This window comes from Bufo gargarizans, chromosome 9 (assembly GCF_014858855.1).
Source record: "Bufo gargarizans isolate SCDJY-AF-19 chromosome 9, ASM1485885v1, whole genome shotgun sequence".
NCBI lineage: Eukaryota > Metazoa > Chordata > Amphibia > Anura > Bufonidae > Bufo > Bufo gargarizans.
In genome coordinates, this window is record NC_058088.1 from 172763260 (window position 1) to 172787072 (window position 23813).

Here is a 23813-nt window from a genome sequence, read left to right on the forward strand (position 1 = left end):
GATGTGTTAAAGAAAAAAATGGATTAAAATGGAAAATCTGCCAAAGTGAAATTTAAAAATTTGATCTCTATTTTCCTTTCATTCTTGTGGAACACCTAACGTGTTAACAACGTTTGTAAAATCAGTTTTGAGTAACTTGAGGGGTGTAGTTTCTACAATGGGGTCATTTATGGGGGGTTTCCACTATATAAGCCCCACAAAGTGACTTCAGATCTGAACTGGTCCTTAAAGAGGACCTTTCACCTGGAAAAACATTGTGAACTAAGTATCCTGACATATACAGCGGCGCCCAGGGATCTCACTGCACTTACTATTATCCCTGGACGCCGCTCCGTTCTCCCGTTATGTCCACTGGTATGTTCGGGGACTTGGTTATAGTAGGAGGAGACTGCCCTTGTTCTGCTGGGCGTCTCCTTCTCCTAGGCTGTAGCGCTGGCCAATCGCATCGCAGAGCTCACAGCCTGGGAGAAAAAAACCTCCCAGGCTGTGAGCTCTGCAATGCGATTGGCCAGCGCTACAGCCTAGGAGGAGGAGACGCCCAGCAGAATAAGGGCAGTCTCCTCCTACTATAACCTACTGAGCGAAGATACCGGAGGACATAACGGGAGAACGGAGCGGCGCCCAGGGATAATAGTAAGTGCAGTGAGATCCCTGGGCGCCGTTGTATATGTCAGGATACTTAGTTCACAATGTTTTTCCAGGTGAAAGGTCCTCTTTAACCGCCTCCGGACCGCCTAACGCAGGATCGCGTTCCGGAGGCGGCTGTCTCAGGCAAAGTCACGCATCTATGCGTCATCTCGCGAGACGCGAGATTTCCTGTGAGTGCGCGCGTTCACAGAAACTGCAGGTAAGCGAGTGGATCTACAGCCTGCCAGCGGCGATCGTTCGCTGGCAGGCTGTAGATGCGATTTTTTTTAACCCCTAACAGGTATATTAGACGCTGTTTTGATAACAGCGTTTTAATATACCTGCTACCTGGTCCTCTGGTGGTCCCTTTTGTTAGGATCGACCACCAGAGGACACAGGTAGGTCAGTAAAGTCGCACCAAACACCACACTACACTACACCCCCCTGTCACTTATTAACCCCTGATCACCCCATATAGACTCCCTGATCACCCCCCTGTCATTGATCACCCCCCTGTAAGGCTCCATTCAGACATTTTTTTGGCACAAGTTAGCGGAAATAGATTTTTAAATTTTTTTTGTTTTTTCTTACAAAGTCTCATATTCCACTAACTTGTGTCAAAAAATAAAATCTCACATGAACTCACCATACCCCTCACGGAATCCAAATGCGTAAATTTTTTTAGACCTTTATATTTAAGACTTCTTCTCACGCTTTAGGGCCCCTAAAATGCCAGGGCAGTATAAATACCCCACATGTGACCCCATTTCGGAAAGAAGACACCCCAAGGTATTCGCTAAGGGGCATATTGAGTCCATGAAAGATTGAACTTTTTGTCCCAAGTTAGCGGAAAGGGAGACTTTGTGAGAAAAAAAAACAATTTCCGCTAACTTGTGCCCAAAAAAAAATCTTCTATGAATCGCCATGCCCCTCATTAAATACCTTGGGGTGTCTTCTTTCCAAAATGGGGTCACATGTGGGGTATTTATACTGCCCTGGCATTTTAGGGGCCCTAAAGCGTGAGAAGAAGTCTGGGATCCAAATGTCTAAAAATGCCCTCCTAAAAGGGATTTGGGCCACTTTGCGCATCTAGGCTGCAAAAAAGTGTCACACATGTGGTATCGCAGTACTCGGAAGAAGTTGGGCAATGTGTTTTGGGGTGTCTTTTTACATATACCCATGCTGGGTGAGAGAAATATCTCTCTATAATGACAACTTTGTATAAAAAAAATGGGAAAAGTTGACTTTTAGAGAGATATTTCTCTCACCCAGCATGGGTATATGTAAAAAGACACCCCAAAACACATTGCCCAACTTTCTTACTCATTAACAGCAATTTATCTATCCATACAAAAGGATAATGGTGGATATAAAATTCTGCCTTATCAAAGTTTCTCTGTTTCTTTTTATCGAGAGTCACTGCTGCACTGTTTGCTTTCTCGATATTGACCATTAGGTCTTCCACCTCTGCTTGCAGTCTCTGTTTGGTCTTCTCCAATGAGGCACATTTAGAATTTACAGCTTCTACCTGCTCTTCAGCTTCTTTCAAGCTCTGAGCCAACTTGAATGCATTAAAAATTAATAATTTGTGCTTATCCGTATTAAATAACTTACTTGGCCTCCTCTGTATGTTGAATGGCATCAGTTTCATATTTGGACCTCCATTGCACAGTTTTTACCATTAGCTTTGGTCAAAGCACGACGAAATTCAGCCTTAGCTTCCCGCTCCTCCTCATATTGCTCACGGAGCAAGTCATTGTCATGGCGGGCAGATTATAGAGCATGGGCAAGGGCGTTTTTAGCATGAATAAACAAATAAGGATGAATAATTATGAATGTTTACAAAGCTTTGCATTTGGACCAGGTTTGGTCTGGCCAGCACAGATTTATTACTTTTGACTCCTCCTCCAGTTGTCTATTGAGCTCCTCCACCTGCTGGATGAGTCCCTTCTTTTCTCTGGAGAGCTGTGAAATCAAAGAATCCTTTTCCTCAAGTTGACGAGACAGCTCACCTAGAAGAAACATATTGGCTTGTAGTAGTAGTTTTAATCTGATGCTAACAAATCGGCAATTTTAGCTAAATAGACCTGATTGATCATCTGGAATTTGGCACGACTGGAAGTAATAAACTGATCGTAAACAATTTAAAAATATATATTTTTCCTCTATATCACAAATTAGTTGCAACATTTTGTTTTTGGTGGATTGTACGATCTATTCTCTTGTCTTTTGTCACTCTCCTACCCATGGGCCTCCGTACCTAGGGTAATGCTTCTCCAGTTGTCCCCTGCCTTCTTTGCCTAGAATCCCGCTCTGTCCAGATTTATTGCTCATCTACCATAATGTCAGTGTGTCACCTGCCCAGACCTTATTATGTCCTACGAATGTGTGTGAACTCTGCTGTCCTTGACTGAACATCTGAACAAGATGTCTGCCTGCCGAATTGGTAACGCATACTGGTGTCACCTGTTCAGTGCACATCATGTTAACATGGATTACTCTTGAGGTAGTCATTTGGGAATTGTTTGCAGCAAAGTTCAGATCCCTGTATAGGATTTAAAGTATGATTTGTGTGGTATCTCTGAGACTTCATTTCTGGATTTAGCCGTAAACCTAATCTGTATTAACCCAGTGGGTCATCTTGTATGAGTCAAGGCATTTTAGTTTACCATTCTCAGACTGGAAACGAGTCAGTAATCATGCGCACATGCTCTTCTTCCTTGGCCTTCAATTCACCTAGCTGATCCTCAATGACACAATTCATGTTTTCTTGGTTCACCTTTGAAAAAAATAAACAAATTGGTGGTACAATGACTAGAGAAGAACAACATAAGAAAAATGGATAGAATTGCCTTACCTTAGCACTAGAGACACTCTCCAGGTTGCTGGAAAGATCATCAATTTCCATTTTCAGCTCACTCTTTTCTTTCTCCAGTTTTTGTTTGCTGCGCTGCAGATTATCAGCCTGTTCCACAAGCTCGCTTACACAGTCAGCATGTTTTTATGTAGGGAGACTGCTTTAGCTTCATGCTGATGGGGGGGCTTCTTCCAGGTCATCTTTCAGTTTTTGGAACTCAGCTTCAAGCTTCTTTTTTAACTGAACCTGAGCAGATGTTGAACCTCCAGCTTTTTCTAGTTACCGTCTTTCACACATTTTCTTAGGGCTCTTTCACACTTGCGTTCTTGTCTTCCGGCATAGAGTTCCGTCGTCGGGGCTCTATGCCGGAAGAATCCTGATCAGTTTTATCCTAATGCATTCTGAATGGAGAGAAATCCGTTCAGGATGTCTTCAGTTCCGGACCGGAACGTTTTTTGGCCGGAGAAAATACCGCAGCATGCTGCGCTTTTTGCTCCGGCCAAAAATCCTGAAGACTTGCTGCAAGGCCGGATCCGGAATTAATGCCCATTGAAAGGCATTAATCCGGATCCAGCCTTAAGCTAAACGTCGTTTCGGCGCATTGCCGGATCCGACGTTTAGCTTTTTCTAAATGGTTACCATGGCTGCCGGGACGCTAAAGTCCTGTTTGCCATGGTAAAGTGTAGTGGGGAGCGGGGGAGCAGTATACTTACCGTCCATGCGGCTCCCGGGGCGCTCCAGAGTGACGTCAGGGCGCCCCACGCGCATGGATGACGTGATCGCATGGTACGTCATCCATGCGCATGGGGCGCTCTGACGTCATTCTGGAGCGCCCCGGGAGCCGCACGGACTGTAAGTATGCCGCTCCCCCGCTCCCCACTACTACTATGGCAACCAGGACTTTAATAGCGTCCTGGCTGCTATAGTAACACTGAACGCATTTTGAAGACAGATCCGTCTTCAAATGCTTTCAGTTCACTTGTGTTTTTCCGGATCCGGCGTGTAATTCCGGCAAGTGGAGTACACGCCGGATCCGGACAACGCAAGTGTGAAAGAGGCCTTAAACTAATTTTTCTTTAAGAAACCCCTACAAATAGCCTGTGTACAAGTTATCTGTTGTGCCAGTTTTTCATCTCTCATCTCTTCCAGGGCACCCAGGAGGCCAGCTTTGAAGAACACCTTCAGACACAGAAAAACGTTTTTAAAGGCCAAAGAAGACGCTTGAATGAAAAAAGAAGACTAATAGGTACTGTTTTTATACCTTAGTGTGTCCAAATTTGTATTGGGTGTGGTCAAGAGTTTCTCAGACGCCTTCTTACTGTCAATAAATTGTTCATCAGGAATTGCATTTGCATTCAATACCTTGTAATTAGCAGACAGGAGAGATAAGAATGATTTATTTTTTAATTAGGTTGAAGGAGTTGTCCGAGATTTTGATATTGATGAACTATCCTACTTTGTAATAATATGATCTTAGGTTAGGGCCAAAGGATATCTAGAGCCCGGACAGCCCCTTTAAACTGTGTCACTATATAGATATGGATGAAACATAAAAAAAAAGACTGTTTAATACCAAACTTTGAGTCAGATCCAGGCCACAATATCAAAAGGTTTTTCAACACCACAGGACACTATAGACAATTTCAATAAGTGTGGCTTGGACGTGGCCCAATTGAACACCTCCAACATGTCTATTATATTCATTACTTTGTGCCTACTATTTATGAACCCACTGTGATACCTCTGGATCAGATCTACTATAACCTTGGCTGACCTATCTGCTAGAAGTATGAACACTTATTGATATGGAGAAAGTTTGGTAAACATTACTGTTGAAGAATTACCGCTGTTTAAAGTCAGCCTAGATTATTCTGCTTGGAAATACTTTCCTGCAAATTCTGATACCTTCCAGTACACCATTACATCTTAGCTGGTGGATGATCAAGTGATTATCCATGATACCTAGGTAGAAAAAAATTGGTTATAATAGAGAGCATATATTCAATTAAACATAAATGTTCAGGACAAAAAAAAAATCTACCTGGAGTCTTAGTCTCGTTGGGGATCAGACAACGTACAAAGTGAGAGTGGGTGCTTCTTAGATTGGTCATCAGTTTGCTCAAGTTCTCCTTTATGAAAAAATTTAATTATATACTATACAGTCCTGATCAAAAGTTTAAGACCACTTGAAAAATGGCAAGAAATCATATTTAGCATAGCTGGATCTTAACAAGGTTCCAAGTAGAGCTTCAACACGCAACAAGAAGAAATGGGAGTGAGACAAAACATTTTTTGAGCATTCAATTTAATGAAAACAACGAATAAACTGAAACAGGCTGTTTTTCAGCTGAACAAAAGTTTAGGACCACACCTCCAAAAAAAACTACTCCCCCCCCCCCCAAAAAAACAGAAATCCAACTTCCAAACATGAACTCAGTAATGAGTAGCTCCGCCGTTATTGTTTATCACTTCCAAAATTCGTTTCGGCATGCTTGATGCAAGCGTTTCTATGAGGTGAGTGGGAACATTTCTCCAAGTGGTGAAGACGGCCGCACGAAGGCCATCTACTGTCTGGAACTGTTGTCCATTTTTGTAAACTTCCCTTGCCATCCATCCCCAAAGGTTCTCAATTGGATTTAGATCAGGGGGACACGCAGGATGGGCCAAAAGAGTGATGTTATTCTCCTGGAAGAAGTCCCTTGTCCTGCGGGCATTGTGTACTGTAGCGTTGTCCTGTTGAAAAACCCAGTCGTTACCACACAGACGAGGGCCCTCAGTCATGAGGAATGCTCTCTGCAACATCTGGACATAGCCAGCGGCCGTTTGACGCCCCTGCACTTCCTGAAGCTCCATTGTTCCACTGAAGGAAAAAGCACCCCAGACCATTATGGCGCGTAGAAAACATCTCAGGTGGGATCTGCTTGTCATGCCAGTAACGTTGGAAACCATCAGACCCATCAAGGTTAAATTTTTTCTCATGAGAGAATAAAACTTTCTTTCACCTTTAAATGTCCCATGTTTGGTGCTCTCTTGCAAAGTCCAAACGAGCAGTTCTGTGGCGTTTAAGAAGCTGTTTTTTGTTTTTGAAGCCCTTCAGTCTCAGATGCCGTCTGATGGTTATGGGGCTGCAGTCAGCACCAGTAAGGGCCTTAATTTGGGTCGAGGATCGTCCAGTGTCTTGACGGACAGCCAATTGGATCCTCCGGCTCAGTGCTGATGAAATTTTTTGGGGTTTTCCACTTGACTTTTTTTGTTCCATAACCCTCAGGATCATTTAAGAAATTCCAAATGACTTTCTTACTGTGTCCCACCTCAGCAGCGATGGCGCGCTGTGAGAGACCCTGCTTATGCAGTTCAACAACCCGACCATCTTCAAAAAGGGAGGTTTTTTTTGCCTTTGCCATCACAACGTGTGACAGAAAATGACAATGAATCCACATCTTTGCACAGATTTGGCTTTTTGAAGGCATGTGGTCCTAAACTTTTGATCAGCTGAAAAACAGCCTGTTTCAGTTTATTCGTTGTTTTCATTAAATTGAATGCTCAAAAAAATGTTTTGTCTCACTCCCATTTCTTCTTGTTGCGTGTTGAAGCTCTACTTGGAACCTTGTTAAGATCCAGCCATGCTAAATATGATTTTTAGCCATTTTTCAAGTGGTCTTAAACTTTTGATCAGGACTGCATATATGAGAGTTCTCTTATGAAAAAAATCCATCTCGATAGTAATAGAAATATTCTAAAACCTTTATGTTATCATTATACACTAGTCTACCCTTACAAGTAATTTTTATTTTCTTTATTAAGAATGTACAGTTCAGAATATTTGATAGCCTGACAACTATAAAGTTGCATCAAAGGGTTTTTCGAAGATTCTCAGGATAGGTCATTAATATTAGGTTCGACACCTGGGACCCCTGTGGATCAGCTGCTTTAGGAGGCCACGGTGCTCCAGTGAGCACTGCGGCCTCCTCGCAGCTTATCAAGCATAGTGCTGTCCATTGGATAGTTGCTGTGCTTGGTATTGCAGCTCAACTCCATTCTCTTGAATGGGTTTGAGCTGCACCTAGGCCATGTGCGATGAATGTAACATCACTGGCGCACCACAGCATCTTCAAGCAGATCATTGGCAGGGGTCCCAAGTGTCAGACATTCTACTTATCTAATATTGATGACCTATCCTGAGGGTAGGTCTTCAATATCAGAACCTCAGAGAACCAGTTGCATTTAATAAATCTTTCAAATTATTTCAGTTTCGTAAACAGTTCAAATGATGCAAATGATACTGACCCTAAAAACAGCAGACATAGTCTGAAAGGAGGATCCTTTCTTCTGCCCCCTTGATACTTCCAGCATCAGGTATGAGAAACCTAACAGGTTTTTCAATACAATTTGTACCATGTTAACTTTCAGAGTAAAATTATCAAGTACAAAGACAAACCATCAGAACTATTGAAGTTGGAAAACAAAAAGGACAGCAGTTTGGCAGAAGAATTCTGGTAGAGTTGGTTGACAGATTTATTCAGTGGATCCTTATTCTTAACAAGCCAGCCAATGATGTTGTAATCCTCAGTACCAGCATAACGCACCAGAGAGAAGTGAGCTTCAGCCTTTACTTTGCCAGGTTTCTCAAAGTTCTTGCACTTGCCAAGATTGTGTTCATAAGGCTTGTTCTTGAAGGATGTGTCAGTGGCCTTGGGGAACATGCCCTGCTTGTTATGCAAGCAGGTATGGACCCACTGCATCACTGACTGGCTATACCCTGGAGGGGCGTGACTAAGTAAATACCTGGTTTTTACAAGAGCCTCTGATGGTGAGGATAGGCTTGGGCCGTTAGGGTAGTTACCAGGTGCCAACAGTCAAAAGTAATATCTTCTGTTAGAAGGGGTGACAATTATAAGAAAAGAGATCCAGAAGAAATGCACACACCCTAAGCTGTGATAGGGAGAGAGCTGGGGCAGAAAGGACACTCCCCCTTAGCTGTGATAGGGAGAGAGCTGGGGCAGAAAGGACACTCCACCTGAGCTGCTAGCCTGAAATAAATGTAGCAGAACAATTGGAGCAATGAATGGGGAGATCTCTGGCCCCATGTGAGGTACAGGGCTGGTTCTAAGGTTTGTTAGAAAGGTATTGTCGTGTACTCTGATTCTCATTTTTTACATCAATCATGGCATAACTCCTTTGGGCACATTTTAATGTGTCTTTTGCTAGTCATCTTAGTTACCTGTGACACAGTCTGTCTCTTGGTGACAGATTTATTGCCTACCTTTACCCTCGGGTAGCACAAAGCCTTCAGCAAGTTAGCAGGGTTGAGACCAAGTAAAAAAAACATTTTTATCGACAACTATAGAATGAATGACACAAACATTATTTCATGAGGATGATACATTTTCATGGTTATCTTACTCCAAAGCAATACACACTATCCCTCAGTGCCGTCTGACTCGGGCTGCTCCTCCCTCTGCTTCTGCTGGAACTTCATATTACCATGGTGCATGATAGCGCCAGTCATTTCGTAGGTGCCAACCTTCTCATCTAGATTAAACCCAAGAATCTCAATAGCCGTCTGTTAAGAGATAAAACAAACAAGATAAGTAACCAAAAGCACCTTTACTTTCTATGTATTTTTGCTACTTACATCAACTGCTCTTTATCATTAATGCTCTTTACAGTGATTTCACCCTGGCTGATCCAATGATAGGGTTTTGAGGGTTGGTGGTGAGAAGGAGCATCTCTAAAAACAACAAAGCGAATTGGAAGAATTAGCAGTAAATCTCAATTCTTCTGTGTAAGATTATGGTGTTCGCTAATTTTTATGAAAAGTTTATAAAAGTTTTTTTTTTTTTCCCACAAGTATTTCAAATTCTCATTACTACACATTGCCAACCAAACAAATACACGGGGATTAAACCCCCAAAAGTTGAAGTCCCAAAGCGGGACAAAAAATAAAGTGAAAAAAAAAGTTGAAAAAATAAAGTTTCAAGTAAAAATAAACAAAAATGTAATTTTCACCAAATAAAGTTAAAAATAAAATAAAAAAAACTATGGCTCAGAATATGGAGACACTAAAACATCATTTTTTTTGTTTTAATAAAGCTGTTATTGTGTAAAACTTACATTAAAAAAAGTATACATATTAGGTATCGCCGCGTCCATAATAACTTGATCTATAAAAATATCACATGACCTAACCCGTCAGATGAATACCATAAAAAAGAAAAGATGTAAAAAAAAGCAATTTTTTTTTCACTTTACATCACAAAAAGTGTAATAGCAAGCGATCAAAAAGTCACACGCACCCCAAAATAGTGCCAATCAAACCGTCATCTCATCCCGCAAAATTCATACCCTACCCAAGATAATTGCCTAAAAACTGAAAAAACTATGGCTCTCAGACTATGGAAACACTAAAACATGATTTTTTTTGTTTCAAAAATGAAATCATTGTGTAAAACTTACATAAATAAAAAAAGTATACATATTAGGTATCGCCGCGTCCGTAATAACTTGCTCTATAAAAGTATAACATGACCTAACCCCTCAGGTGAATACCGTAAAAGAAAAGCCATTTTTTGTCACCTTACATCACAAACAGTGTAATAGCAAGCGATCAAAAAGTCAATAGCAACCGACATCTCATCCCGCAAAAATCATACCCTACCCAAGATAATTGCCCAAAAACTGAAAAAACTTTTTGCTAAACTGTATACAAAGTATACACATTAGGTATCGCCGCATCCATGATAACCTGGTCTATAAAAATACCACATGATCTAATCTGTCAGATGGATGTTGTAAATAACAAAAAAAAAAACGGTGCCAAAACAGCTAATTCTTGTTACCTTGCCTCACAAAAAGTGTAATATAGAGCAACCAAAAATCATATGTACCCTAAAATAGTACCAACAAAACTGCCACCCTATCCCATAGTTTCTAAAATGGGGTAACTTTTATGGAGTTTCTACTCTAGGGGTGCATAAGGGGGCTTCAAATGGGACATGGTGTCAAAAAAACAGTCCAGCAATATCTGCCTTCCAAAAACTGTATGGCATTCCTTTCCTTCTGCGCCCTGCCGTGTGCCCGTACAGCGGTTTACGACCACATATGGGGTGTTTCTGTAAACTACAGAATAAGGGCCATAAATATTGAGTTTTGTTTGGCTGTTAACCTTTGCTTTGTAACTGGAAAAAAATTATTAAAATGGAAAAAGATACAATTTTGAAATTGTATCTCTATTTCCCATTAATTCTTGTGGAACACCTAAAGGGTTAACAAAGTTTGTAAAATCAGTTTTGAATACCTTGAGGGGTGTAGTTTCTAAAATGGGGTCACTTTTGGGTGGTTTCTATTATGTAAGATTTGCTTCTAAACTTCTAAGCCTTGTAACATCCCCAAAAAATAAAATGTCATTCCCAAAATGATCCAAACATGAAGTAGACATATGGGGAATGTAAAGTAATAACTATTTTTGCAGGTATTACTATGTATTATAGAAGTAGAGAAATTGAAACTTGGAAATTTGCAAATTTTTAAAAATTTTGGGCAAATTTGTCATTCTTTTATAAATAAAAATGAATTTTTTTTAATTCCATTTTACCAGTGTCATGAAGTACAATATGTGACGAAAAAAGAAATCTCAGAATGGCCTGGATAAGTCAAAGCGTTTTAAAGTTATCATGACATAAAATGACACTGGTCAGATTTGCAACAAAAATGGCCTGGTCCTTAAGGAGAAATATGGCCGTGTCCTTAAGGGGTTAAGTTCCCTGTGTGTCCTTGATCACAGGTTGTCCTCTTGTTGGCACCCCCAGTGATCAACTGTAATCTGCAGGTGAACATCCTGGTGAGAACTGTTATGTTGGGCCGAGGCAGAGAGGAGATCTATGCTGGGTTGTATAAGTCACAGCAGTGCATCTCTTGGATACTATGGCACCTCATGGAGGAACCATTTGGTCATATGGATATGCTGTACAGTGTCAATTATACATTTATGTTTTAGAAGGGTGAATTTACTAACAATCTCTGGTTTCTTGTTTGTCAAAATCTGGTAGAAGATGTGGTAGCTTTTTTCAGCTGAATGCTGGACTGTTACTCTGGGCTTTTCCTGCAGATCTGAAGTTGCATGTGAGGAATGTGACAGGTAGGTACCTCATACATCGAAAACTATCAGAAAACACAAGGAACTTCTTACATTTTTCCAGCAGGTATAAAAATCTAATATCTATGTAAAATGAGTAACTATCAACACATGTAACAGTCTCAGTTCTAGTAACATGTAAACGGTAATCCTTACTTGTTTTAAATATCAGCAGAAGACAGTATGCCTATGGTTCCAAAGTGAATTCTTATGAGTTCCTTAAAATAGAAGACATTGGTACACAATTATTAAAGAGGACCTTTCATGGGTCCAGACATTATGAAATAAGTAGCAGGTTCTGTAGGGCATAGTCCATGGATGTAAGATCTGGGCGCCGCTCCAGTCCCCCGCTGTGGCCCCCCATTCACTTTGCCCGCCTAATATGCTAATAAATAGCGTCAGTACAGGGAGGAGGAGACGCCAGGGTTTCTCAATGGGCGTCTCCTTCTCCCTGGCTGTAGCGCGGTCCCATCACAGCGGAGAGCGTCACACCCAGGAAGAAGGAGAGTTTTTTTTTTTCCTCCGTGGCTGTGATGCTCTCCGCTGTGATTGGATCGCGCTACAACCAGGAAGAAGGAGACGCCCCATTGAGAAACAGAACAGTCTCCTCCTCCCTGTACCGACGCTATTCATTAGCATATCAGGCGGGAGAAGTGAACAGGGGCACAGCGGATGAGCGGAGCGGCGCCCAGAAAGAATTGTAAGTGATATTACATCCATGGACTATGCCCTACAGAACCTGCTACTTATTTCATAATGTCTGGACCCATGAAAGGTCCTCTTTAATGTGAGTGCACTTAGGTTTTGGTTCAAAATTACCTGTGTGAAGTTGGCTCCTCTTGGTTTAGAAAACTTAACTGCACGTAACCCAAAAAGGGGGTGTAGCTTACCAGAAAAAAGGTGTGGATTTAGGGAAATAGGGCATGGCCTAACATGCAGCATTTTGCGCCAAATTTGCACCACAATTCTGCCGTAAAGATCTGTCTCAAACTAAGCCAATCAATAGTCGGAATAATGTAAGTCAAAAGTATCTGTCGCTGCACCACATATATCATCCAGCCTGAGCTACTGTGATAAAGTTTACGCCATCTATAGGATTAGTAGATGTGCCGCAGAGGGATTAACTCCTTAATGACCACAGATACCTTTTTTTTACTGCTTTCATTGAGGGGCCATGTTCTACAGCTACATGTTTTAGCAGCCATGTAAAATAAGCGCTGCCTAGTAGTCCCTAGTTGTCTCTCCCCCTAACAATAGCCAAGCCCCTGCTCTACTAAGCCAAATCAGAGGGACCTCCAGTCCCAGCTGTTTAACCCTTTCATTGCTGCAGTCAACAGTATCAAAGGGGGCTCTATTGTTGCCGATCAGATCCCAACAGCCTGTGACCCAGATACAGGAGCATGCCATTACATTATAAATTTGAGCAAGTCAAATAGCTTTAAAATGGACAAAAGTCTGCAAATAAATTACAAAGCAATCTCCGTTATTTTTTTTAAGTCTTATGTATTTATAGGACCATAATAAGCCAAAGAATGAAAGGGGTTATCCAACCCCAAAAATGCCCGGGCCCCTCACACAGATTGTACTTATCTCGCTCCCCAGCACCCATGTCGCTCCTAATGCCTGCACAGCCACTGCTGCATCTCCCAGTCGCGTGGATCCAAACAAAGGGCGTGGGGGAAGGGTGCAGCCAAATGCAGGCCGCGACAGTAACGAGCCTCCCTAGCGTCACCTGCGATGCTAGGAAGAGAGATGCAGCAGCGGCCGTGCGGGCATAAGGAGCGATGCAGGTGCCGGGGGGTGGGGTGAGTATAATCTATATGAGGGGCCCAGGCATTTGGTGGGCCATTTTTGGGGTTGGACAACCCCTTTAAGGTTATTTAGTGTGAGATGGGAACAATCCTTTTTTTTAATGAAAATAAATTTTTACTATATTTGTATGTAGCACAAAATATGTAACTAAATAAATAAAAAATATATCATTTCTAACTCATAAAACAAGGCCTCACGTTCCAATTTACTTTTATCCCCTCTTTATCGTATCGTCTACTTTAGTTTCAGTAGCAGGAAACATTTGTATACCATATCGTCTGCATCTGTTCTTAGCACAAGCCTCATAAATCCCCCCCTTTAATCTTGAACTCGACAAACTTGACATGGGCACTCCACGCACCTTCTCAATTACATAGCCTAATTAACACAAGCAAGCTTCTGTTACATGAGAATGCTAAGGCGATTATTTTTTTTTTATGAGCGAATACTGCCGCCTCAGTTCCGGAGGTTGGTATGAACTACTATATATTTACTTACATTGAAACAGATCACATGTGCCTCAGTGTATGAACCTATCTGCATGCTGTTGGCGGGTTCCTTCTTCTTCCCGGAATCACCAGTAGCTGCAATAGTTGCACAATATTGGATAACCCGCTTGGTGTTTACAGTCTTTCCAGCACCAGATTCTCTACTGCAGGGAAATAGGAGATAAAACAAACCATAAATGTATAAAAAATAGAAGTAGAAAATATTTAAGGGGTATTCCAGTTGTTAAGTTATCCCCTATCCTGTGGATCGGTGAGGGTCCTACAGGTGATCCCCCCACCGAGAATGAGTACCCAATACTAGGGATCGACCGATATTGATTTTTTAGGGCCGATACCAATAATTTGTGAACTTTCAGGCCGATAGCCGATAATTTATACCGATATTCTGGAAATTTTCATGCTGAAAATTAATGTTTATTGTTAATGTGTATTTTTTTTGTTGTAAATCTTTCTTTTTCATTTATACTTAATATTTTGGTGTTTTTATTTTTATTTTTGTAACTTTTTTTTATTTATTTTTTTACTAACTTTTAGCCCTCTTAGGGACTAGAACCCTTGTCCTATTCACCCTGATAGAGATCTATCAGGGTGAATAGGAGCTCACACTGTCCCTGCTGCTGTGTGCTTTGTGCACACAGCAGCATGGAGCTTACCATGGCATCCAGGGCTTCAATAGCGTCCTGGCTGCCATGGTAACCGATCGGAGCCCCAGCATTTCACTGCTGGGGCTCCGATCGGAGGAGCAGGGAAGAGGGGACCCTGTGGAGGGGCGCACTGCGCCACCATTGTTTTTAATACTGGGGTGGGGGGGCGCACTGCGCCACCACTGCTTAATACTGGGGGGGCTTGGGGGGGGAGGGGGGGGCGCACTGCGCCACCAATGCTTAATACTGGGGGGGCTTGGGGGGAGGCGCACTGCGCCACCAATGCTTAATACTGGGGGGGGGGGAGGGGGGGCGCACTGCGCCACCAATGTCTAATACTGGGGTTGGGGGGCGCACTGCGCCACCAATGAAGCTTAATCTCTCATTTATTCATATACAGGAGGCGGGAGCTGGCTGCAGGATCACATAGCCGGCTCCCGACCTCTATGAGCTGTAGCTGCGATCCGCGGCACCTGAGGGGTTAACTACCGCAGATCGCAGCTACAGCTCATAGAGGCCGGGAGCCGGCTATGTGATTCTGCAGCTCCCGCCTCCTGTATATGAATAAATGAGAGATTAATCTTCATTGGTGGCGCTGTGGCTATAGCTCCTCCCCTCCTCTTGTCCCCTGTCCTTTCATTGGTGGCAGCGGCAGCACAGGGGGAGGGAGACACTGCTTCCTTCTCCCCTGTGCTGCTGCTGAGGGAACACAGAGAGCGCTGAGAGCAGCGCGATCTGTGTTCCCCATACGCTATCGGAATATCGGCAAAATAAATGCCGATACCGATAGCGTTCAAAATCCGGAATATCGGCCGATAATATCGGTAAATCCGATAATCGGTCGATCCCTACCCCATACCATTCGGGGTTCCCTGCAATAAACGAACTGGCAGGTCAAGAACGCTGCTCTGTTCATCTCCATTCATGAAGGAGTTCCAGAGACAACCAAATATAAATATATATAAGGGATGGAAACCTGGAAAAGTACTATTGCTCCCAACCTTTTGCCCTCAGTTTAGCGGTAATTCCATTTTAGGTACACTGAGATAGAACAATTTAAGGGGTTGCCCTCTTTATTATTAATGGCCTATCCTTAGTATAGGCCACCAATATCTCATCAGTGGGGCTCAGACGACCAGGACCCACTGATGAGCTGTTTCAGAGTAGCTTCGGCACTGGAACCAAACAGCTCCGTCCATTGTGTAGTGTATGAAGCTTGTAACTGCAGCACAGCTCCCATTCACTTCATTGGTAGCGGCAGTGCAGTAGATAGTTCTGACCACTGTACAATGGACGGAGCGGTATAGTTCAGGTGCTGAAGATACTCTACAACGGCTGATCAGTAGGGTGTCAGACCCCTGCCGATATGTTATTGATGGTCTGTCCTGACAATAGATGATCTATAGTAAAAGTAAATTTTCACCCCCCTGACTTGAGCATCGGAGCAGTTCATGCTCCGATGCTCTCCTTTTCCCTGCGCTAAATCGCGCAGGGCAAAGGCATTTTTTGGAGATCCGGTGACGTACCGGGGCTCTCCATGGGGCTGCCAGGAAACCCAATGACGTCACCGGCACTGATGGGCGGGAGTTAGCTCTGCCCTAGCTTTATAAGACCCAGAAGTGGGGGGGGGGGGGGGGAAATGTCTGCGCGTCTTATAAAATGAATACTAGTGAGCATTCTGGAAGCGCTCACTAGTATATATTAGGAGTGGGGAGCGAAGCGCCACAAGCGCAGGTAATACTTACCCTCCCTGTCCTGCGCCGCGGCTCCTCTTCAACTGTTGCGCTCCCATCTTCCCGCCCTGCGCTGCACTGTCCTAACCCCATACAGCGTCAGGACGTAGTGCGCGCACTATGACCTGACGCTGCACGCAGTCATGTGACAGTGCAGCGCAGGCCGGAAAGATGTGAGTGCGACAACTGAAGAGGAGCCGCGGCGCAGGACAGGTAAGATGATTTTTTATTTTAGTCTGATTTGAGGTCTGATGGGCTATTCTGAGGTCTGGGGGTACTGATGGGCTGATCTGAGGTCTGGGGGTACTCATGGGATAATCTGAGGTCTGGGGGTACTGATGGGCTAATCTGAGGTCTAGGGGTACTGGTGGGCTAATATGAGACACAGAGAGAGAATGCACCAAACAGATATAACACTGACTATGCTGGCAAGACATGAATGAAGGTATTAAAAGCTGAGACTTTTGCCAATATATTCCAGTCATGGAGATATCGGAGCCCATCATGCACCACGTCACGGTTCTCAGCATGGCAAGGGGTCCTAACCGCTGCTCTAACTGTGGTGTGAACACGGTCTGAAGGTGATATAATTCAACTCGCAGCCAAGTTCCCCACAAATGCCCAGCATGTATACTGCGGTAGTACTATGTGAATGAAGCCAGGCCGCGAGCCACACCCACACCAGACCATGTGATGGAGGTTACCAGGTGCAACAGAGTGTTAGAATGCCAGGTAAAAGCAAACGCACTCAAATCTAACAAGGCAGAAACCAAAAAACAAAAAAATATAGTGACAATTCTGGAGGAGCTGCCAAACCCCAGACACTGTGGCGTGTCTTCTATTGGGGGAGCAGCCCGACCGCATGTGGACCGCAGTAATCGACTAACCCCAGCAAAATATGCATACAATGGAGGACGTCGGCGCGGTCCACATGCACCACAAGAGCAAACTACACAGAATGTAGCAATCATGTGAAACACAGAGAGAGAATGCACCAAACAGATATAACACTGACTATGCTGGCAAGACATGAATGAAGGTATTAAAAGCGGAGACTTTTGCCAATATCTTCCAGTCATGGAGATATCGGAGCCCATCATGCACCACGTCACGGTTCTCAGCATGGCAAGGGGTCCTAACCGCTGCTCTAACTGTGGTGTGAACACGGTCTGAAGGTGATATAATTCAGCTCGCAGGACAGGTAAGATGATTTTTTATTTTAGTCTGATTTGAGGTCTGATGGGCTATTCTGAGGTCTGGGGGTACTGATGGGCTTATCTGAGGTCTGGGGGTACTCATGGGATAATCTGAGGTCTGGGGGTACTGATGGGCTAATATGAGGTCTGATTGGGGGTACTGATGGGCTAATCTGAGGTCTGATTGGGGGTACTGATAGGCTAATCTGAGGTCTGATGGGCTAATCTGAGGCCTGATGGGCTAATCTTAGGTCTTATAAGGCTCTGAGTGAGCTGATATGAGGTCTGATAGAAAAATATTTTTTTCTTATTTTCCTACTCTAAAATCTGGGGTGCGTCTTATCATCGGGTGCGTCTTATAAAGCAAAAAATATGGTTATTATTTTAGCCTTAAAGACCAATAATATTTCCCCCCTTTGTGTTCTAGCAGTCTTAACTTTTACATTTTTTCTTCTATATTTTTTTTTATTTTGCGGGATTAGTTGTAGGTTTTTTTAGGAACCATTTTGGGGTATATATAGTGTATTAAATAACTTTATTTTATTTTTAGGGGGAAAGATTATTTTAAAAAATGCAATTTTTACGTGAATTTTCTTTAACAGAGTTCACTGTGTGGTAAAAGTAACATCATCTTATTATGTTGGTCCTTACAGTGATGATAATGTCACATTTCTATATACACCTGTTCTATTTCTCATTAATGCGATTATCTAGTCAACCAATCACATGGCAGTTGCTTCAATGCATGTAGGGTTGTGGTCCTGGTCAAGACAATCTCCTGAACTCCAAACTGAATGTCAGAATGGGAAAGAAAGGTGATTTAAGCAATTTTGAGCGTGGCATGGTTGTTGGTGCAAGACGGGCCGGTCTGAGTATTTCACAATCTGCTCAGTTACTGGGATTTCTAGGGTTTACAAAGAATGGTGTGAAAAGGGAAAAACATCCAGTATGCGGCAGTCCTGCGGGAGAAAATGCCTTGTTGATGCTAGAGGTCAGAGGAGAATGGGCCAACTGATTCAAGCTGATAGAAGAGCAACGTTGACTGAAATAACCACTCGTTACAACCGAGGTATGCAGCAAAGCATTTGTGAAGCCACAACACGCACAACCTTTAGGAGGATGGGCTACAACAGCAGAAGACCCCACCGGGTGCCACTCATCTCGCCCCCCGGTGATGTCAGCGCTCAGGTGATTAGCTCCCTATTTAAGGCAGCTACTGCCAATCATCTTTGCCAGTTATAGTTTTTCCTTGCTGTGCTCTGCTGCCTGTGTATTAATTGAACTGTTGCTTTTGGACTTGACTTCAGCTATACCTAGACCTCTCTCTCTGCTTAGCGATTCTGTACTTTCTTCCTGTCCGGTATTGACCCTTGGCTTGTTATTGCTTCCTCCTTCCGCTTTGTGATTGTGTTGGTATTGATCTCCTGGTTTGACTGTTTCTGGCACGACTTCCCTCTGCGTTTGTTTGTCTGGTCCTGTGTGTGAACAGGTACCTGCAGTTTCCGCGGGCACTTGGATTGTATCTCTGCACTTACCAGTATAGGGACCGTCGACCAGTTGTGGACTTGTCGCCTAGGACTTGCTCTGCAAGTAGGCAGGATCAGTGGGCTGGGTTCAAGTTAGGGCTCACTGTGTGAGTGCATGTCCCTGCTACGGTCATGACAAATGCATTGTATTAACTTTGTGTACATGATAAATGCCATTTGCTGGAGGGAGATAACCTCTTTAACGGTAAAACAGTCCAAGCAGGGCAGGCAAGTGTACATGCTTAACGGTAAAAGGGTCCAAGGTCAGGGCAGGCAACGGAGGGTCAATACAGAATCAGGCACAGGTCAGAGTCCAATAAACAGGCAGAGATTGGTACACGAGTAAACAACAAAAACAGCACACCTTTGCAGAAACTAGCAAGCCATGGAACCTATTGCTCAGGCAGCTTCCCACAGGGGAAGGTGCCCTAAGTACCCCAGGGTTGCCAGCCATTGGCTGGTGAAGATTAGGGTGTGCTGGCCTTAATCTTATTTGCTCCACGGTAAATTAGTACATCAGACAGAGTTAATTAATAAGTATCCATACTTTTTCACATCACACATAACATGAACAAACAATACTCACCAGAGAGTAAATCAGATGAACAAAGAGCACCGAGCAAGCTTATACATGGCATCCTACTGCAAACTTAGCCCTCCTCAGAAATGGAATGGGCCTTGATATTGCCTTAATTGTGCACCATGACCCAGTATTGTCTGTTCATCACATGTAAAAATAACGCACCTAATTATGCAGACTCTGTGAATACTTGGAGTGTAACATTTGCAATCTACAATCTATCACTAAAGTGGGGATTGTTTTTCACTTAGCCTTACATATTGGGGGTTATAACAAGTAGTGTCAATTGTAACCTTGGTCCTGCCACGTGTCATTCTGCTAGTTACAACTGGCTGCTAACTGCTAATTACAACATACAGTAAGCGAGAATCAGATCGTTTAGCTTATGCCCAATCAAAACTTTTCTGTGTTTTATCTGAAATATTTTTTATATGACTCTTATTATTTTTGTTTTCACATGTGTAGAAATGCAAAACCTGGTTTCAGATATTGACAGCACTGAAAGTGGTATTCCAATGTGCAGCGCACCCAGAGGAGGAGAGAGGACAGGAGTGATAGTAGCAAGAATGGTGGTTGTAGTGGTTACTTATTCTGATGCTCCCCTGAGCCATGCAGTGATAGGAAAGTCTCACCTTTCTTGTCTTCACGCACCCTGCTCTTGGGGTTCTCCTGCTTGATGGTGATTCAAGGTGTCCTTGGTGGTGTAAGGTTTTGAGGTCCAAGGCACAGTCCCGGTGGTTGCAATGTTGGTGCCATGATAAGGCCAATATTTTTACAGCGAACAAGTCATACTTTACTGAGCAACTCAGCAGTTTACACATCAGTTTCTTAGTCTCATCTGAGTTTCTGTACAGATAAGCAATGAAGCCTACAATCTGCATAATCCTCTCAAATTTGGCCAAGGGGTGCTGTTTTTTCTCTCTTTGCAGCTTTCTACACTATCACTCTTTTTTTGTTTTGTGCAACTGTGAGACAGCCCCCTATATGACAAACTGAGTTCTGTTCCTTTATCAGGTTGCTGAATGAATCTATAATGCCCAGTTAGTTCAATAGGTATTTCTGCTGTGCCGACTGCTGGGGCAGACTGCCTCTTAAAGGGATTCTGTCACCAGGATTAACCATATAGCAATATTTATATGTGCCCATTAGTCTCCATGCAGTGTCTAAAATGATCCCACTGTTTATGTTCTGTGTGTGTGTTAGATTCTTATAAAAATTGATCTTATTGATATGTAAATTACCTCTGTCAGGAGCCCAAGGGGTTGTCCCACGATATGTTGGAGCCCGACCGCGCCCATCGATCCGGAGCCCAGCACCGCCTACCACTTAATTTATTCACTCCACTATCCCTGACGTCAGTGGACACTGTAATCTGCGCCCATGCGGACTACTGGCACCAGCTTCAACGAGTCAACTGCGCATGCGCCGGCTCCCTCGATGCATTTTTCACACGCGTGATAAAAACTTAAGGTTTACAAACATCTCTTAGCAACCACCGGTGAAAAACGCACTGCATCCGCACTTGCTTCCCGATGCAATGAGTTTTTCACTGAAGCCCCATTCACTTCTATGGGTCCAGGGCTGCTTGAAAAACTCAGAATATAGAACATGCTGCGTTTTTCACGCAACGCAGAACTGATACGTGAAAAAAACCCTCATGTACACAGATCCATTGAAATGAATGGATCAGGATTCAGTGCGGGTGCGATGCGTTCACATCACGCATCGCACCCATGTGGAAAACTCTCTGGTGTGAAAAGGGCCTAAAGGGGTTGTCTGGGTTCAGAGCTGAACCTGAACATATCCCCTTCTTCACCCAGGAAGCCCCTCTGAGATGAGCATTTCATGCTCCGATGCTCGCCCTTGCCCTGTGCTGTACCGCGCAGGTCAAGGGCTTTTTTTGTATATAAGCTTACACTGCTAGGCGGAGCAGTGGTCCCGGTGACTTCACTGGTACTAATAGTGCTGGAAGCCTCCGTATAGCAGTGTAAGCTTTGTATGGTAGGATATCTTAAACTTCTAGTCTTGCCAAATGGCAGTGAAGTCCATAGCCCTAACTATTGGCTTTCCTTATCATCTGTTGCTGCACTTTCTAACACAGCTTGGCTTTCAGCACCACTCTGACTCAGCAGCCTCCTCTGTAGGGGTGTCGAACCAGCCACACCTGGATGCTGGTTTGGATGTTTTTGTTTGGTATTAAATTAAACAGTAGTGGTCATGCTCGACCAAACTCCTCACCACATGAAATTGGGACCTCTGTTCTTCTGATCAGTGAGAGTCCCGGCAGTAGGGCCCCTAACAGTCATACATAATTTTTTTTTGTGGAATCACAGATTCATGTTTTATTCACTATACGGTGGTGTTATTCATTCATCATATTGCAGTATTATTTATATACATTATACATTGCTGTATGCTTTCAATCACAGTATACTTAGTTTTTTGTTGTTTATGTTTTTTCTGTTAGCTAAGGTCTCTAGAAACTGCCTTGTTCTACCCCAACCTCAAACAAGCTTGTTCTGGATCAGTGCTATATTCGGAGATTTGTGAATGTATTTGATCAGGCTGAGAACAGCTTCCATCCCTATTAGCTGTGTCTTTTGAAGAACTTAGAACTATAAGAGCTTAGTGGTTAGCACTTGCAGCGCTGGGGTCCTAGGTTCGAATCCGACCAAGGACAACATCTGCATGGAGTTTGTATGTTCTCCCCGTGTTTGCGTGGGTTTCCCCCGGGTTCTCCGGTTTCCTCCCACACTCCAGAAGACATACTGATAGGGATCTTAGATTGTGAACCCCATTGGCGACAGTTGGATGCTAATGTCTGTAAAGCGCTGCGGAATATAGTAGCGCTACATAAGTGCATAAAATAAATAAATAAACTCCATGCTTTGTGTGACACTGGGATACTAAGAAGGGAAACACTGCTCTAAGATAAGGATTGTCTTTGAAGTAACCTCTACCCGATGTAACACACATTAATATGTCAGAGGAGAAATTAGAATTACTCAAGGCTAACATGTGCACTAAGACATAACGTTCTAAAACATCAGAACCGAGTTAGCAGGATTCCTGAGAGTTGAGTAGTAGGCATGTGCTTTTTTCTCTGTCACCTGCTGGATGAGAGTGAAGAGCACAGCACAGCCTCCGCAGTAAAAGAGCAAGAACAGTATATTCCCTTACGTCCTACCAGCAGCACAGATGGGGTTAACTGCCCCCCGTGGACTGGTAGGACCGGCGGAATTTTTAATGAGCTCAAAGATTAAACCAATAAAAGAACTCCAGCTCCCTTAAAGGGAGGGGTTCATCCCCCAGCCCACCGTGTTTTTTTCTGTCCTTTGGACAGGTGGCGGCGTCACTTCCGGTTTCCCCGGCGTCAGCCGTCCGTTTTTTCTTTCGCGGGGGGGGGGGGAATAGGTGGATGTGTGGGACACTCTCACTTAGGCTTAGGCCTTTCTTTCCCCTTTCTTTGCAAGGGAAGACTGTTGTATAGCTGTATTAAGGCGGAGGTTTAGACCTGGTCTTCACCACTCCCCTGGGCGGAGCTACTCTATTTAAGCTCCCTGATTCCCTCAGTCGGTCTCTGGTTGCGCTGCTTTAACAAGCTAGCTCCAGAGTCTCCTGTTATTTGTGAGACATTGCTTTCAGACCGGTCTTTTTTTGCTGTTCAGCTATCTGTGTTCTCTCCTCTGGTTCGTGCTCTAAAATCTGGAGGGATTTACCTTATTTCAATTCTATGATGTTTTAAATTCTCCTTTTGTTCCTTTTCAGCTATGGCCTCTCCCAGAGAGCCCGATCAGCCACGGAAATCAGCCACCAAGAGGAGACACCTGGCTTGCTATGATTGCAATACGCCTCTTGAGGACAGCTGCCCGTTTTCTAGGTGCAACAGCTGTCTTTCCGCCACTGCTACAGAGCCTTCAATGCAGGACATGTACCAGTGGGCTAAGACTTATGTCGACGACTCCATTAAGGGGGTCGTAAGTCTCCTTAACGAGAGACTACCCATTCCCTCCCAAACGCCTATGGAGGTGGCCGCCCCCACCGATAGGCCTATGCCCCTTTCTGTGGGGTCATCTTCCTCGGATGAGGAAGAATCGACTTCTGGCTTCTTTCCAGCGGAAAAAACCCAGAAGCTTCTAAGGTCCATCAGGTCGGGGGACCATGATGTTGACGTCGGGGAGTCTTCCGATCCCGC

At 43.7% G+C, this 23813-nt stretch overlaps 1 pseudogene; it reads right to left on the minus strand.

Annotated features, from left to right (window-relative positions):
• Positions 1–3301: 3301 nt before the first annotated feature.
• LOC122919838 lies at positions 3302–16375 on the minus strand (annotated as a pseudogene).
• Positions 16376–23813: the final 7438 nt, after the last annotated feature.